Source organism: Cricetulus griseus, chromosome 3 (genome assembly GCF_003668045.3).
Source record: "Cricetulus griseus strain 17A/GY chromosome 3, alternate assembly CriGri-PICRH-1.0, whole genome shotgun sequence".
NCBI classification, from domain to species: Eukaryota; Metazoa; Chordata; class Mammalia; order Rodentia; family Cricetidae; genus Cricetulus; species Cricetulus griseus.
The window spans coordinates 219,500,635-219,518,656 of NC_048596.1; the positions used below are offsets into that span (position 1 = coordinate 219,500,635).

The window sequence follows — 18,022 nt, forward strand, 5'->3', positions numbered from 1 at the left end:
ATACTTTCTGCCTGGCTATATCCTGCCTATCCATGGGCTGAAACAGCTTTACTCATCAACCATTAAGAGAAACATATATTCACAGCATCCAGAAGGACATCCCCCATCAAAGATACACACACCTTAACTTTCAGTGCTTGAGAGATAACTTTTCTCAATTATAGGACCAGAAATGTAGAATATAGTTTAAGGTCAAGAATAGAGCTGGGGTTGTAGTTCAGAGGTAAAGCACTTGTCTAGCATATACAAGTCTCAGGGTTCCTCTCAGCAGGGAGCAAACACACACACACACACACACACACACACACACACACACACACACACACACAGAGAGAGAGAGAGAGAGAGAGAGAGAGAGAGAGAGAGAGATTGTTATTTTTAAATATCTCACAAATACACTTTTAAATGATTCAGAATAAAAATGATCACTTCTTATTGTCCCTTAATACTTCTAGGCAGATTCTGCCTGCCAATGACTATGGCATAGATGATTAAATAGGTATCTAGGGAATACATCACCTGGTATGTCTCTTCTAGTGCATCAGATGCACTGGGGATTTCTCTAGAGATAATGGTGAGGAATAGGAAGCTGAGATGTGTTTACTCTTAATGTAACGTCTTGTTTTGTTTTTCTTTACAACTTTGGAGAATGCATAATTTTGCAAAATTAAAGGCACAGAAACACCAAAGAACACATAGCATTTTTCAGACCTATTGAAGATATGAGCATCACATAGGACTCATTTTAGATTATACTGACTCCAATGTCCCCTGGCATTTTTTCTGGTTTATTCGTTTTAAGACACATTTTTGCTACACAGCCCAGGCTAGCCTTGAATTCACAATCCTTCTATCTCACCACCCAGAGTGCTGTAATTATAGGTTTACAACATCACCCATGTTTTTTTTTCTTTTGTAATTCACAAAAAATTAAGGAGCAGATCATGATGGCATACTTATATAATCCCAGTACTCAGGAGGTCGAGGCAGGGAGATCAGGAGCACAAGTCCAGCTGGGCTACTTTAGTGAGTTCCAGGTTATTCTGTCTGCATAGGAAATGAAACAAGCAAACAAATTTTAACGTATCAGTAGAAAATAAAAGTAAGTAGGAAAAAACAAATAAACAATGATAAACAAAGGAAGAAAGGATGGAGGGGTGGAGAGGGGAAGAAGGAGACAGAAAGAAAAAGAGAGAGAGAGAAAGAGAGAAAAAGGAGGGAGGGAGGAAGGAAAGAAGGAAGGAAGGAAGGAAGGAAGGAAGGAAGGAAGGAAGGAAGGAAGGAAGGGACACTGGGAAGCAATTCAACAATTTTAAATTCAGGAAAGACAATCCCAAGTTTTCTTATGGAACATGGACAAAACATACATAGAATAGTACACAAACACATGCTTAATTTATTTTTTTGACAAATACTTATGGACTGTCACTATATCAACTGATTTCCTAAAGAGTAGCCTACAAATGGTTTTAATTTTTGAAAACGGCTTGGTTGGATGAAATTATTCTGTACTGCACATTTAACAGTCTCCTAGAACCACTATTACAGACCGCCACACGGACTGTTACAGACCACCACACAGACTGGACTAAACTTGTTTTTCTCTAGCTTCAAGGCCAGAAGTACAAGTGACAACTGGGTTGGTTGCTATTGAAGCTCTAAGCAAGCAGTTTGTCCTGAGCTCTGTCGTTGTCTTGAGGTGACCTTGGGGCTTACTTAACCCTCTTCCTCCTTTCACATTTCTCCTTTTCTGTAAGGACACCATTGAGGTTGAATCAGATTCCCTCCCTACTCATATCCCTACCCAGTATGACCTCATATTTTTTATGTTTTTTATTCATGAACCATTTTTGAGAATTTTGTATTTTTAAGAACACTGTATTTACATAATGTCTAACCTTCCATCCCCAACTTCTCCATGTCCCATCCATCCCATCCCCATCTCAAATTCATGTTCTCTCTGTAACTGCTGTTGTTTACCCACACACACACAACACAACCTACTTAGTCCAATTAGTGTAATGATTCAGCAATGTTGATATTATAACAAATGTAACACAAACGACAAGATGTTAGTAACAGGAAAATGATATGAGGAACAAGAAGTATATTGGAAACCTATATTTTCTGTCCTATTTTGTTGTGTAAGGTGTTTTTGAAATTGGTCATTTAACTTGTGTGTGTACATAAATGTGTGTGTGTGTGTGTGTGTGTGTGTGTGTGTGTGTGTGTGTGTGTATGTTTCAGCATGTGTAAGTGCAAATATACACATACATACACACATGAGCATCTGCTTGTAGAGGACAAAAGACAACCTTAGCTGTCATTTCTCAAGTGTCGTCATCTTTTTTGGGTGGGACTTGGGGGCAGGTTCTCTCATGAGCCTAGACCTTGACACTTAGACCATGCTGATGCCACTTTCCCTGCCTAGGATTACAAGTACAGGCCACCATGCAGCTTTTGTTTTTTAAGCTTTGTTGTACTAGTTGAACTCATGTCTTCATGCTTGCAAGACACACACGTTATCAACTGAGCCAACTTGCAACAATGTATTAAAGCTTTTTTTATTTTTTAGAAAGGCAAATCATACATGAACAAGATAAAAGACCTTTGCTGTCTTCACATAGTCAGAGCCTAAAGGAGTCACTCATCTGTCTGCCTCTGAGGCTTTCTCAGAGCTGGCCCTGCTCTGTGCCAGTCATTCTGACCTTCCTTTTGACTCTGGGGCCATCCTATCTCCTTCACAGTGGGAAGTCTTGTACAAGTTGCTCCCTCAGCCTAGAATGTTTTTTTTTTTCTCCTTGATTTTTCCAGGTTTTCGGTTTTTTAACTCATCCACAGAGAAGATGATATATTGCCCCTCACTTTTAGGCTCTTTACACAGTTTCTCATTGCTATGTGGAGGTTCCATTTCCGTTATCAGTGTTTTTTGTTCTTGAAGCCCCAGTCTCACCAATTTCACACTGACTACCTCTTACCACCTCCAATGACACCTGGAATCTGCTGCCAGTTGACTTCATCTTGGTAGTTAGACAGAGGTAGCTAGAATGGATGAAGTCAAATGGCAGCAAATAGAAGCTATAACTAAACTTCAGACAGCATGGGTATGCTATTTTTTCCACCAACATCTCTTCCTGAGAAATGTTGCTTTAAACATGGGGGAAATATGAATACCCTCTTCCTATAAAGACCTGTTTCAGATTTAGCATCCTGGAACTGTAGGGTAACCACCTGAGTTCATCTCAGCTGGGATAGTTGAGGAAAACGATGCTGAAAACAGTGAGAATTTAGGAGGCAATTTAGAAGAGAGAGCTTTGAAAGCGTTGAGTGGTCCTGGTAGACTTTGGAACACAGGTGTAGAACCTTCCATTTGGAAAGAATTGCAAAGAAATGCTGTCCAAAGCTGTAGATCAGCTAATGCAGGGGATGGCTCCTCAATTATTTCAAAGTAAACAGGCTTTAATTGGTGATACAAGAAGGGAAACATGGGGTAAGGCTTTGATGTTTCTTTTTCAGAAGTAAATCCCCACAATTTCTAAGAAAAGCCAAACCAAACAAACAAACAAACAGTACAAAGAAGTGAGAAAAGCTATGGCCTTGTGTTTGTTTTTTGTCCATTTTATTTTTATGTCAATTTTGTTTAGTTTTTAGAAATTAAATACAATCAAACCAATTTAAGCAAAGAAGGGGAATTCATGAACACAGGGGTATGAAGTGGAAAGGAAGGAGTGGGAACAGAAGTTGGCTCCAGTAAACTTCTAGAAAGCCCTCAGGCTGCTTTCACCCACCTGACCCATTCTTTTTTCTAACAGCTATCTGCCTCTTCTTTTCCATAACATGGGTATTGATGGTCTCTGTCCATTGTCTAGAATCACCAGATATAAATCCTGCAGCAGACGATGCTGCCACATGTCTCTCCGTCACAATCTACATTCCCAGAAGAAGTACTTTGCAAGGTATAATGTTCATCTGTGTCTCAAGATACAACCAAGAGGAGGATGCAAAAACATGCATTAGAAACTTCACTACCTCCACACTGGTGCTCTATGCACTGTGGAGAGACATGGAAGTACACAGAGAGAAATCTCAGACAAGGGGAATTCCCCGGAGCTACATCCATATTCCACAAAAGGGCCACAGAATGGGCACATGGGCAAATTTATTAAACCTCTATTACAAGAGGGCAGAATTTCAATCATTTAGGAGAATCCCTGCCCTTTAGAGACAGGGACTCCAGCTGGAGATCACATCAGGCATTATATAACCATGAACACATAGCAGCTGTGGTTACCTGCACTGATCCTGTACCAGACTGGACATGTCAAATAGCCACTTATGGATGAAGAAGAGGCTCATGGACCCTGCCCCATCTGCTGAACTAAACGTTTACTGGTGGGTTTTGAGGGAGGCAAGTTATGTTTTCCAATGAGTATCAATCAGTGAGCCCACCAGGCCCCATTAGAGAGCTCCATACCCAGGTCACACAGAGGGTTAACCTCAGTTGGTCACAAGACAAAACAAAAAGACATGGCCATGGGAGATGGAGCTGTATAGAGGAGTGGGGGTTGATAGAGGTGTAAGGCAGATAGGAAAGCATGGGAAATAAAAGTAACCACACACATGTATAAAATCAAGGGACAAATACAGCTTAAAAAATCCATCACAAAAATGTCAGCAAACGTGTAAATAAAATCTGATTTGGTAAAATATTGGCAGAGTCCCTACCACTTCCAAGATGCAGAGTGATATGAGACGTTAAAAACACACCTATCCAGTATCCTTCCTCCCTGACCAAGTCTGGAGCCAACTGAGAAATAAGAAAAAAAGTGAGACCAAAATACTATCTTCATCACCAGCAAAGGCTGGATCTGGGCTGCAAACTTTATATGCAGCTGAATTGTAGAAATTATTATACTGAAGATTTAGCATTGACAGAGCCAAGAACATTAAAACGGCATCCCAACTATTGAATACCTATCATGTGATAGGTACCCCTCTCTACTCCTGAGATAAGCTGTAAACAAACTGTCTACCTGCAGGGGAAGTAGACATACAGAGAAATACTGATTCACTCACTTGACTTACATGCCTATGGTTGCCATGACAAAGTGGATCGTGTGGTTTAAAAACAACAGAAATTGGTTTTCTTACAGTTTTAGAAGCAGAAAGTCTGAGATAAGGGTGTCAGCCCTGTGGAATTCTTCTGGGACTCTAGAAAACAATCTATTCTAGATCTTTCTTTTGGTGTATGTACGGCCTCTTCCCTCTGGCATTTAAGATGTGTTCCCTTCAATTCCTCAGTATATCTCTGTCCCCTAATCTTTTTTCTTCATAAGGACACTGGTAATACTAGATTGGGATCCATCAATTTGACTTATTTTAACTTAATGATTTTCCTAAAGAATCTATAAATAAGGGCATATTCTCTAGGACTGGAATTAAGGCTTCAACATACAAATACTCAGTACATCCAGAAACACCACCAAAAAGAAAGCTATAACAGGACCCCTCCCTTTTTTTAGTGCTGGGTCTTGGGCCTAGGGCCTCTCACAGGCTAAGCAAGCACTCTACAAGAGAACTAGATTGGTTTTTTTGTTTGTTTGTTTTTGGTTTTGGTTTTTGGTTTTTGGTTTTTCGAGACAGGTTTTCTCTGTGTAGCTTTGGAGCCTATCCTGGCACTCGCTCTGGAGACCAGGCTGGCCTCGCACTCACAGAGATCTGCCTGCCTCTGCCTGGGATTAAAGTCGTAGGCCACCAACACCCGGTCGATTGTTTTTAAATTTATTTTTAAATTAAAATGTAGTGTGTGTGTGTGTGTGTGTGTGTGTGTGTGTGTGTGTGTGTGTGTGTATGAGATCATGAATGGAGGGCAACTAGTGGGTCTTTTTTCTCTTCTTCCACCATGTGGGGATTGAACTTCAGTCATTGAGTACAGTGGTAGGCTCCTCTGTTTTTTTGTTTGTTTGTTTGTTTGTTTGTTTTTTTTAATTTTTAGACAACAGAAAATTAAGTTGCTCAGGCTAATCTTGAACTTGATCATCCTTACTCAGCCTTCTGAGTAGCTGGGATTACAGGCCCACGCAATATCCGGTTCAAGGTAAAAGGGTCTTGATTAATGAGACACAGTTCCAGACAGAATGGACAGAGAGGATGGTTCTGAGGAAGCACAACTTTTAAATAAAAGGTTTTTTGTTTTGTTTTAATTTTTTAAATTTTTTTTTTAAAGAGTGAATCTTCAGAGCAAGTGACCTCTAAGGCATGCTAGGTAGGGGGTAATACTAACAAAGAACCATGCCTGGAAACATATATGAGTCGTGTCAGTGGAAGGAACAAAAATTGAAGCTAGTGATGACTGATGGATTTTCAGTGGTAATAGAAATTAAAGTCGTAAGCAGGCATAAAATATGACTAGTGTGACATTATGACTTAGAGATTCATTTTGAGACTTTGAGATGATGGGGCCTTTAGAAATCTCTAGAAAGTGGGAGGAATAATGTTACCATCTCTTGGGGTGAGGAATCTCAATTGGGTATGTCAGATGAGAACTGGGACAAGCTGGAGGCCAGGAGACCCAACACGTTGGAAGTTATTCCAAAGGCCCTGCCATGTTGCCATAAAGCCATGCTCTAGAAACCATTTTGAAGGAGAAAAAGACAAAGTAGAAACAATTTCAAAGGATGATTCTGAAAAAGCCAAAGATCAGCATTGAAATCTCTTAGTTACAAGAAATAAGTCACACTCATTAAATTCCCTGGACATGGTAACCTGGAGGGAAGCTATGTCACAAGTACAGCTCATCTGACTCCGCAATTAAAATTCATGAGGTGCTGCAAGCTTGGATTGGAAATCCTGATTGAATGTTCCTGTTCTCAGTGGATGGTAGATGTCTAGCTGTGCTAGCAACTAGAACATTCTTCTTTGCCTTCATCTCTCAGGCATATCCATGTCTAAGTCACAGTTTCCTTTAGCTCAGTTGTATTCTGTCACCAAAAATCCCTACATTGAAACTCTCATCCCAACTCTTTAAAGATGACAATACTTAAAGTAACTAAAACTCAATGATTCCATATGGGTGGGCCCTAATCTGATGGGTCTGGTAGTTGTTAAGGAGAGAGATTGGGATACTGGCATGGAGAAAAACTATGGGAAGATACAAGGGAAAGAAGGTTGTGTTAGCTTTCCTTTACAGTGACAAAATAACTGAGATGCTTATTTTGGCTCATAATTTTGGAAGCTCAAGACCATAATTTATGGGCCATAGTGCCATATGATGAGGTAGCATTTCATGGAAAAAGAGATACACCCACTGTATTAGTAACTTTTCTGTTGCCGAGATGAAACACTATGACCAAGGCACTTACAGAGGAAAGGGTTTGTTTGGCATCTGGTTCCAGAATAATAGTCTGTAATGGTAGGGAAGTGTGGCCACAAGCAGCAGCACAGCAGATGGAGTGCAAGCTGAGGGCTACATCCTGAACCACAAGTGCCAATCAGAGAGTGCATGCCAGAAGGCAGTGTCATTCTTATTACTCTCAAAGCCCACCCCCCAGTGATGTACTTCCTCCAATAAGGCCACAGACCACCTAAACAGTGCCATCAACTGGAGACCAAATGTTCAAATGCCAGAGACAATGAGGGAACCTCTCATCTTATCCAAACCATCACATCCTCTTTGATGGAGAAAAAGCCATTCACCTTATGTCCAAGACCTGGAGAGAGAGGGAGACAGAGAGGGAGGTGGGGGATGGAGAGATGAGGATCTTACAACTTCCTCCTCTTTTGGCATGCTCCTAAGATTTAAAACCTCCCTCCACACCCACATCATAAAAATTCCCGTTACTTCTCAGTACTAACAAGCTGAGGACTAAGCCTTTAGCACATGGACCCTTGGGGGAACATTCTGGATTTAAACTATCACAACAACCATTCACAAACCAAGGTGAAAGACAGTCACAAACCACTCTGCTGTTATTTGGGTGTCAGGCTTCTGGCTTCTAGAACTATGGGAAAACCAAGTTCCATCAAGCTACCTTCTGTGTGACACTTTGTCATACAGTCCTCAGCTAAACAAAATGCTGCTTCACTCATGGCCACTTCTGACCATGTTGTGTTACCGGGAGGCCTTCTGGATCCTCATTTCATGAGATATTGCTCACAGCCAACTAATGACTCGCTGTTTCAGGTTATGTGCATTTCTTTCCCATTTTGTCCTTCTCTGAGAAAAAGAAACCTTATCATCTGAATACACCACACCTCTGAGCACAAAGCCACTGGTTACCTGTTTAAATTTAAATTAATTAAATGAAATAAAATGATAGATTCACTTTCCTGTTTGCACTAGTTATATTTGAAGTGCTCAGCCATCTTTTGTGACTAGAGGCTACCTTAATGGTCACAACAAGTGCAGGACGTTCCCATCATGTCTACTAGAAAGTTCTAGTAGATAGCATTGCACAGATACAGAAGAAAGCGTAAAAATCCTCATTAAATCACTTAAAGCCCATCATGGCTGTTTTGTTAGGGTTTGCATTTGTAAGGAACATAAAACCATTTACGGCAGTATAATAAGAAAAGAAGTGGAATAAGAAGGTAGTAGTTGGCCTCATTGTCATATCCTACAGGGTCTGAAGGACTGGTGAGAGCTTCCAGAAGTCCTCTGTGGTCATTTCTCCTTGGACCTACCAATGGTCTATACCTTCATTTATCACTTTTTAAAAAGACATGGTCTCACTTTGTAGTTATGACTGGCTTGGTACTTCCAAGTGCAGAGACCTGGTTAGTCTTGAACTCACAGAGATCCTCCTGTTTCTACCTCCCAAATATTAGAGTTATTGGAAAGCCCATGACTTTTTATATCCAGATTTTGAAAATCAAGAAAGAGAACCCAACTTGACTGGCCCATATAGAGATGAGGAACTACCTGGCCAGATAGGACGGAAGCAAAGGTGGCAGTCTCAGGGACAAAAATCCCATCCCAGGGGAGTCTATACAGGTTCCTCTGTTGCAGCTATTTGTGTCTCTTTAGTTGGTACAGAATGTTCCATTGAACAATAACCACTGAATATGCTTTGATCTTTACTTTTAGAGTGGCAAAAGGAGCTAATACCTTTCTCTTTACTCATTAGAAAGGTTTTTCCTGAATACTTCTTGGGTGCACAAATGCTGCTACCAGGCACTATGAGAGACATTAGAGAGAAAGATCAGTTTTGTTCGAAGTACCCTAGCCCATTAAATAAGTTTGTCCCACCCAAAGAACAACCTAAGAACTGAAGGGGATGTGGGCTCTCTAGTTTCTGGATCCATACTTTAGCCTCCTTAGTAATTTTAATCCTACTTCAGCATTAAGGAGAACAAAACAAATAGCTTCCAAATTTGAGACCCTCTCTTCAAACCAGCCATCTTATTTTCTGTAACAAGCTCTTACTGCCAAGATAAAATATGAAAGTGTCTTCTCATAGCCCCAAATATTATGTTACTGAGACAAATCCTGTAATTTTCCACTTTCATGAACAGTTCATCTAAAAGGAGTTTTCCAATTTCAATCTCGCACATTCTATTTGAGTCAGTGTATATACACCTCAATCATCCCCAACCCCAACCTCTGGCGATTGCAGGTAAATGCCACACAAAGACCTGAAATCCCTTTAAAATACTCCAGCTCCCACAAAGAGTCCACTTCATTTCAGGAAGCTCAGTTTCAATTAAAGTCTCTTCTATGTTAAAATTGAAAAGTTTCGAGAATGAATAATGAAAACAATCACATTTGTGGTTTAAAAATTAAGTTGCCAATAATTCCAGAGTTAATAGCCAGGAAACAAAGGATGGAGTACATAACAGCCTCAACAGAATCCACTGGATAATGAAAGAGTGCAGGTTTTAATTTGGAGCTGTGTCATACCCAGGTCTGCAGTGATGGCATGCATCCATCAAGTTTCTGATGAAGATGAGATGCCATTCGGTTTAGCGTGCCAGCTGAGCCCTGAGTGAGGCTAACAGCATGTTTCTACCAGGTAGAAGGAAGCAGCAGCCACAGCATGTACAGCACATCCTCACTGTTCCTCTCCCCATTGCCCACTGGTCATTTGTAATTGCACCGACAAAGAGAACCCAGTTGTTTAGCTACTCCCACAGTGCTTCAAAATCGTTCCCTGACGATAAGGCTATTTGAAGGCTGAACTTAAATGCACCACCATGTTTAAAACTTGAGTTATTCCAAGAAAGCTGGTAGGTGAAGCACTCAAAGAAAGGAAATCGCCAAATCATTTTTCTCTTCTTGAGACTCCCTTTTCACTAGTTTGAACCACGTGTATTTATTCTTGCATTTTTTGTCTCCTTAGTTCCATTCTCTTTTGTATCGTGTAAGAGTATTTATTTCTGCAGCTGAATTATGTCCTCTTTATTGCTCTGGAAGAGCAGCTTGCCTGCTATCTTTCATGGGTGGGAAAGTGGTACCTTTTGAGTGGTTTCTGGCCGTGGGTATTAATGCAGCCATCACAGGGATGGCATTATCATCCACTGAAGCCACTTCAAGTTGATTTGCATTGTACAATATGTATTGCTATATTTGTGTGGATTTAAGAAGAGCTGAAACTCATTAAAATTCAAACTATACTCCATGCTTAAAACTTCATAAAATTCATTGACTATCTCAAGTGTGCTGTGGTGTCTTACCTGGAATGCATTGTCTATGTTTCCAGAGCTGGTGACTAGTTATGTGACAATGTATACAGACAGACAGAAGTAGTTACTGGGGTTGGAATAAATGCTGTAATTATAAGTAACAAATCAAAATGTGAAGGGGAAATGTGACATTCGAATTTGTAGTGAGTAGATCCGTGCTTACAAATGCTCAAGTCTGCAAGCAGCTGTTAGGACGTTTGGTAACTGAATAGTTGTGTAGTTATACCAAATAAAGGATAAAACCATTTGTGTGTGGAGAAGGAGGAGTGAGAGAGTGAGAGAGGACACACACACACACACACACACACACAGAGAGAGAGAGAGAGAGAGAGAGAGAGAGAGAGAGAGAGAGAGAGAGAGAGCATATGCAGGCCTGAGGTTGATGTCATGTCCTCTCTTACTCTCCACCTGTCTTAGTTCCCTTTCCTGTTCCAATGACAAAACACCTGGAGAAAGCAAGATAGAGAAGGTGTTTACTTTATTTAGTTTATTTTAGAGGTGTATTCCAAGTTGCAGTCCACCTTAATAGAAAAGTCAAGGTGGCAGGGACTTGAGGTGACTGGTCACATCTGCAGTCAAGAGCAGAGAGAATGAATGCTCAGCTGGCTCCCCCTTTTCATTCAGTCCTAGGCCCAGCCTTTGAAACAGTGCTACCCATATTCAGAGTGAATTTTGTCACCTTCATTAACCCAATTAAGAAAATCTCTTACAGGTATGCTCACAAGTCAACACAATTCAGAGAATTCCTTATTCATATCTGATTCTAGATTTTACCAAGTTGACTATTGAAACTAATCATCATGGGGCATAGAGAGAGATGCTTCAGCAGTTAAGAGCTTTTATTGCTCTTTCAAAGGACCTGGGTTCAATCCCAGCACCCACTTAGTGGCTAAGGATTGTCTATTATTATTGCTCCAGAGGATCTGATGCCCTTTTCTGTTCTTTTTGGGCACCAGGCATATGTGTGGTTCATAGACACATGTATGCAAAACATTCATGCAAATAAAACAATAAGATATTTTTTTAAATAAAAGAAAATCACCACCACGCCATCTTAATGTTTTTGAGACAAGGTGTCTCATGGAACCCAGAACTTACTAACTGGCTAGGCAGTCAGCTGAGGAGTTCCAGAGATCTAATACCTCTATCCCTTCCCCCATTGTTGAGGTCAATACAGTACCGGGGCAACTTTTCTTTTTTTAACATAATTTCTTTATTGAATCCTTGGGAATTTCACATCATGCTCCCCAATTCTGCTCACCTCCCAGTCCCTCCATATCCTCTCCTCCCCCTGCAGCCCCCCCCAAAATGAACATTAAAAAAATCAAAACAAAATAGACAAGCAAATAAACTCAAGGAGAAAAAAAAAACAAGAACAAAAACAAAATAATAACAACAAAAACTTCTTCACTCCTCCATATTTCCTGACTTTCCAACACCTCTTCATTTGTCCTGGTGGCATTTTGAGCCTCAGTGTGTCACACAGTATACCCTTTTGTCCAATACCTCAGTGCTTGGAGTCAGGTCTGTAGGCTTGAGTAACAGTCACCCACTAATCCATCTCCCCAGCCCTTCCTTTTTGTTTTAAAAACTGGATATTTTGGTAGGTCTAGTAAATTTCTTATGTGCTCAAAGATAAAAAACAACAAAATACAAGTAGTAACATATCCATATCTGTAGTAATTAATAGATTCAGATATTGTTGGCATAGTATGGGAATAAATCTGCCAACTGCTTTAACTTTCTTGCTCTCCCTTCCTCCTTCCCTCTTCCCCTCCCTCTTACTGCCCTTCCTCCTTTTCCTCCCTCCCTCCCTTCCTAAGTCTGAACTTGGCTTCCTTCTTTTTTACTTCTGTCTTCTACCATGGAATAATGCTGCAGGAAGACCTTCACAGATGCCAAACAGATGGCAGCATTATGCCTTGGACTTCCAGCCTTTAGAGCTGTGATTAAATTCATTCCTCTTCTTTATATATTACCTAGTATGTACCATTCCTTTATATAAACACCAAGTGACGAAAACATGTCAGGAGACCACAGATTAAAAGACCCGGTACTGTTCAAGATGGCAGGAGAGAGGACAGGGCTTAGAGTGAAGTACAGTGAGGTGGGTGCTGTCAGAGGAGCATGCTTGAGAAATACAGAGGAAGGTCCAGTGAGGCAAGGAGCTCAGGACAACAGGAGATGGAACAGTGTCCAGAAGGGGAGAGCAGAGAAAAAGGTGTTGAACAGACACTCAGGAAAGCCTGGAAATGGCAAGACTATTTCAGGATGATTAACTGATAATTGGCCAATGATGTGAAAGACAGGCCAGTTATGCAAATCGGGCCTGGGAATTCAAAGAAGCTTTGCACCAGTGACTGGGGCTTAGGGAATTAGAGTCTCTGACCTCAAGGACAGCCAGCAAGTCCTAATTTCTGAGCCGTGGTTGTAGGCCTTGAACAATTGCTGAAGGTGATGAGAAAAGATGGGTGGAGGGTGACATGGACCGTGTTTGGGTCTCTTCTCACATGTTTTATGCTAAATTGAATCGAATTAAATGGAATGTATTAATGAGAAAATAATAGAACTGATTTATCCAGAGAACTTATTCTCACCAGTGCAGTCAAACACTAGATAAAACATTAGATTATGGCCTCTGAGCCAGTTAGAATTTCAGAAGGAAAAGCCAACATGTAGTCTACAGTGTACATGTAATTTTTTTTCCTGAGAAATATGCTTTATGTAGAATTTCTCTTAATTGGTCCCTCCCCCCAACCTTAGTTCTATTCTAGGACTTTAAACCAAGAGGTATATAGACACCATGCTTGGCCATGGGACAATGGACAGAAAGGGCTAGTGGGTGTTCTGTGTTGTTATGGCAGCATGTATGCTCATTCCTAGGGGGACATGCCCAAATTATGGGATTTCAACCAAGAGACATCATTATAGGTATTTCGTATCTTGCGTTCTTTACTTTCCCATTTGGACCTTCTGTCCATCTGTAAAAACAAATAAAATTAAATATAAAGATCATACATTGCATATATAGAAAGAGACAAATGCATAAATGTTTACATATTGATTTGTACTATTAGATAATACATAATGGGAGACATATATAAATACATACATAGTGGAAGACACTGTGAAATAGATATATTTAGGCAACTTCTAATTTAATAGATAATTTTAATAGTTTTTCACAAAAGCATCTATTGATAACACAGACTTCTGCCTCTATCCTGGGGAAGTTGCTGTTTCACAGGAATGGTTTGAACGTAGCAGTAACAAGCTAGAATAGGCAAAAATGGGGTTTAGGTGATGGCTCATTGGGCTAAGTGCTTATTATGCAAGCATTAGGAATCTAGTTCAGATTAGATTAGTTCAGAGCCCCCAAACCCACACAAAAACTGAGTGGGCATGGTGGCCCACCTGTAATCCCAGCACAAAGAAAGTAGAGACAGGAGTCACCTAAATAAGTTGTCTAGATAGATTAGTCAAAATAGCAAGCTCTGAGTTCATCCAGAAGCACTGACTCAATATAAAAAGTAGAGAGCTACGAAGGAAGGCACCATGTCAACCTCTGACATCCACACATATGCACACACAGATGTATATAAACATGTTCACACATGTGCCCACATACATGCAAAAATGTACAAAGAAATGCACATATACCACACAGATGTTAATGCCAAGACAGGCAGAAACACCTGCGACCGTTTATCAGACAAGGCTTGTACTGGAAACCCAAGCTGTAGACATCTTGTTAGAAAGGTCTGAGTGAGAAACATTTGTAGTGATTATATTATTCATGATTTATTAAAGCTTGCCTGCAGATTCAGAAAGCAAAGTCAGATACAAGCTATAGAAGCCAGGCACACACATTTAATCCAGCAGCCAGAAGCTAGGAGGTGGTAGTACACACCTTTAACCCTAGGACTCAGGATTAAGAGACAGACGGATCTCTTTGAGTCCAAGGCCATTCAGATCTACACAAGAGTGAATCAGTCTAAAAGAGAGTTATAGCTCACACTTTTAATCCCAACATCAGGGAAGTATATAAGACAGAAGCAAGGACTCAGAGAGACATTCATTCTCCAGCTACGCTGAGGAGAGGCTTGGTGAAGAGCTGGTGTATGGATCAGCCCTTTAAGCCTGAGCTAGAGGTGAGAGCTAGTGGCCAGTTGCTTTGCTTTTATGAAGTTTGAACCCAAATATTAATCTCTGGTCTTTTATTTTTCAGCTACAAACATTCTTTTCTGTGGATACTGATCAATGGAAGCTTATTGCCATTTGACTCTGGAGCTAAAATAGTAAAAAACCCCACAAAGTTATGATTTAAGTATGATTCTTACAGATTTTCTCCATAGTCCAGAGCCTAAAATAATTATTCATTAATTAATTAAATTATGAAATACATAACTGTTTTGAAGGGCAAACATCACAGTAAAGTTACAACTATTGATCTTAAAAAGCAGAGCTACCCTTCAGAGGGTCATTTTTGTCCCCACTTTACTCTGTGTCTTATTAAAACTCTAAAACACCTTGATAAATTATGTTTTAAGATTCCAGTTTAAAAGTAGAACATTAGTATACAGTTGAGAATTCTCCCTGCATTAGGAAAAGCTGTTATTTCTTTTTGGCACATGGGTACTCCAAAGCATGTTATTTGTTCACAGGTCATGTTTTTTTACATAGGGTCATGCATTGTTCCGAGGTTATACTCATGTAGGTGTGAAACCAAGTACATCTACCAGTGGAGTTCACATTTTCTCTGGGTTGACCACTCTTAGGACCAGATTCTAGAATATCAGCTGTTCTTGTCATGATGTAGCTCTGTTGAAAGCCTTTTATGACCTCCCTTTGCAAAATGCATGGCATCCCTGGATTATTTAACAAAACAATAAAAGCACTACAATTTTCATCACTTCTTCTTATGAGACCAGTCTTTGGATGCACAGTTTGTCTTTTCTGCTGGAGTTAGTTAACTTTACTCCCTTGAATCTACCACTTGTCTTTGATGACTGTGTTCATGTGACCACAGCTTAAGAGGATAGTATTAGTTGCTTTTGAATTGCTGAAATCAAAATACCTGAGAATAACATAAGGGGAAGAGTTACTTACTTTTCATCTTGGTTTCAGCCTAGCATAGCAGGGAAGGCATGACAGAACAGCTGTTCATAGCAGTGGAAATGTACAACAGACACTGTTCACATCCCATTGAGCCAGGGGACAGAAGACAGGGAAATGTAGGTGCTGTGCCGGCTTTATGCTTTTGCCACCTTTATCACTTCTGGGCTCCTAATGCATGGGATTGTGCTACCAATGTGTAGGTTGGTCTCTTCATTCAGCCATTCTTTCTGAAAACACAGATATACCCAGAGATGTGTCTTTACCATATTCCGGTGACTTTAAACCTAGCCAAGTTAACAATGAAAGTCAGAAATCAGAGAAGACTGATTCATACCTCAATCCTTAGTAACTTGCCCTTCATTCTACATCAGCAGGGTAGTAGGGACCAAGCACTATATTCATGACACGTAGAAAACACCATATTCATCCTGGAGATTGTATCCTTACATTTATACAGCTAGAATCTGAGACCAGTTTGAATATTTGTTCTATTCTAGTCTTTGGTAATGAGCTGGTTGCTACCTCCAGCCACCTATTCACTGGTTTGGTCACAACTGATCTGTCAAACTACCCTTCCAACTCATTCTCCTGTGTATTGAAAATTGTCAACCTGATACTATGGTGCTGACTGAGAAGTCCTTCAAAGTGATTGACCTTCTTGCTAATGTACAAGCAGCCTCAGTTGGCACGTTTCCTTATTTGAGGGTGATCATAAGCAGTAGTTCCCAAATAACTACCTCAATAATTTTAAAGTAGGACCATGACTTGTCAGCTTCAGAGAGGGCTTTCCTACAGGAAAAAGGTACATCCTCTTCGATCCTCCATCTGAAACCTTCAGTGAATCCAAATAACCTTGGTGTGCAATTTTCTTTGTCTTACCTTGGAGAAGTCATCCTCATTTTGAGTTTTGTCTTTCTTTGTCTTAGATCAGTGATCCTCAACCTTCCTAATTCTGTGACTGGTTAATGCAGTTCCTCATGTTGTGGTGACCCCAACCCTAAAATTATTTTCATTATTACTTCATAACTGCAATTTTGCTACTGTTATGAATTGTAATGTAAATATCTGATATGCAGGATATCTGTGAAAGGGGGTTATTAGACTGCTAAGGGATCACGGCCCACATGTTGAGAACCACTGCCTTAGATGATAGAAGATGTCACGTGACAACTCAACTGGAGAATTTTCATGTTCTTTCTAAGTTTATCTAAGTCTATAGCACTAATTGTCCATTAAATGCCATTTCTCTTAAGTTGCTCTTAAATTCCATGCATTCTACCATCCAATTGATAGATGCATGTCCTGCTCAGCATCCCTATAATACACAAATGCAAATTATTGAGTTCTCACAAATTGGGTACCATTGTGATTATCTGTATTAATTCTTCAATCTCCACAACTCTGTGATTTAGATACTAACATTATTCCCATTTCATGGAAAAAGGAATTGAAGCTCAGAGCCAGTAAGCATCCTTCCCAGCTACATAATGAAGACATATAGGGAACACATTAAGAACCATCTAGTTCTCAAACCATAAGGATATATTGTTTTCTCACATATTTCCAAACAGGCCCTTGAAAGCTAGAAACTTAATACTTCTCAGTCAAAAGAGCATATGTTGGGAAACACAATTTGGAGACTCAGACATTCAAGGTGAATAGCTGACCAAGTCCCAATTTTTAAAAACAATTTCTTATGCCTGTTTTTCTAGCTTGGACCTATTAATTTGTTACTTTTCTTATTATAAGAAATGCTATTTCTGTTTAAGTGCTGCTAGATTTGGAAGTCATTCTTATGACTAAATATTTGTTTGCCTGTAAGAGCCCAGGCTAAGGCTATGCTGCCAGTGGGTGCTCAATAAAGATTAATGGATGGCTCTGTATATCTGTGTGGGAGTCTTGTACTTAAGATCTGCCCAGCTCTTCGAAAGCAGCATAAATGATGCAGGAAGATAAACATCAAAGATCACCACCCTACCACGAGATCATAGGTTTCTGGACCAGGCTATGTCAGCTAAAGCATCCCAAAAGCTCAGATACTGGTGAGAATGCCACTCGTGTTCTCTCTCTCTCTCTCTCTCTCTCTCTCTCTCTCTCTCTCTCTCTCTCTCCAGAAACAGTGCGAAAACGAGACTCCACAGCCATTTCCAGGACTAATAACAAATATGAGAAAAAACTTGCTTTACCGATGAACACTAAAGAAAACCAAATATTTTAATCGACA

General features: G+C 40.1%; 1 protein-coding gene across 1 annotated transcript in view; it reads right to left on the reverse strand.

Annotated features, from left to right (window-relative positions):
* Window positions 1-13,422: 13,422 nt before the first annotated feature.
* Window positions 13,423-18,022, reverse strand: part of Pter (phosphotriesterase related) — a 74,933-nt gene continuing 70,333 nt past the window's right edge. The window contains exons 5-6 of the transcript XR_004769336.1: window positions 15,790-16,025; window positions 13,423-13,661 (exon numbers count right to left, since the gene is read on the reverse strand). The gene's annotated coding sequence lies outside the window, so the exon portion shown is untranslated. The remainder of the gene's footprint in view (window positions 13,662-15,789; window positions 16,026-18,022) is intronic.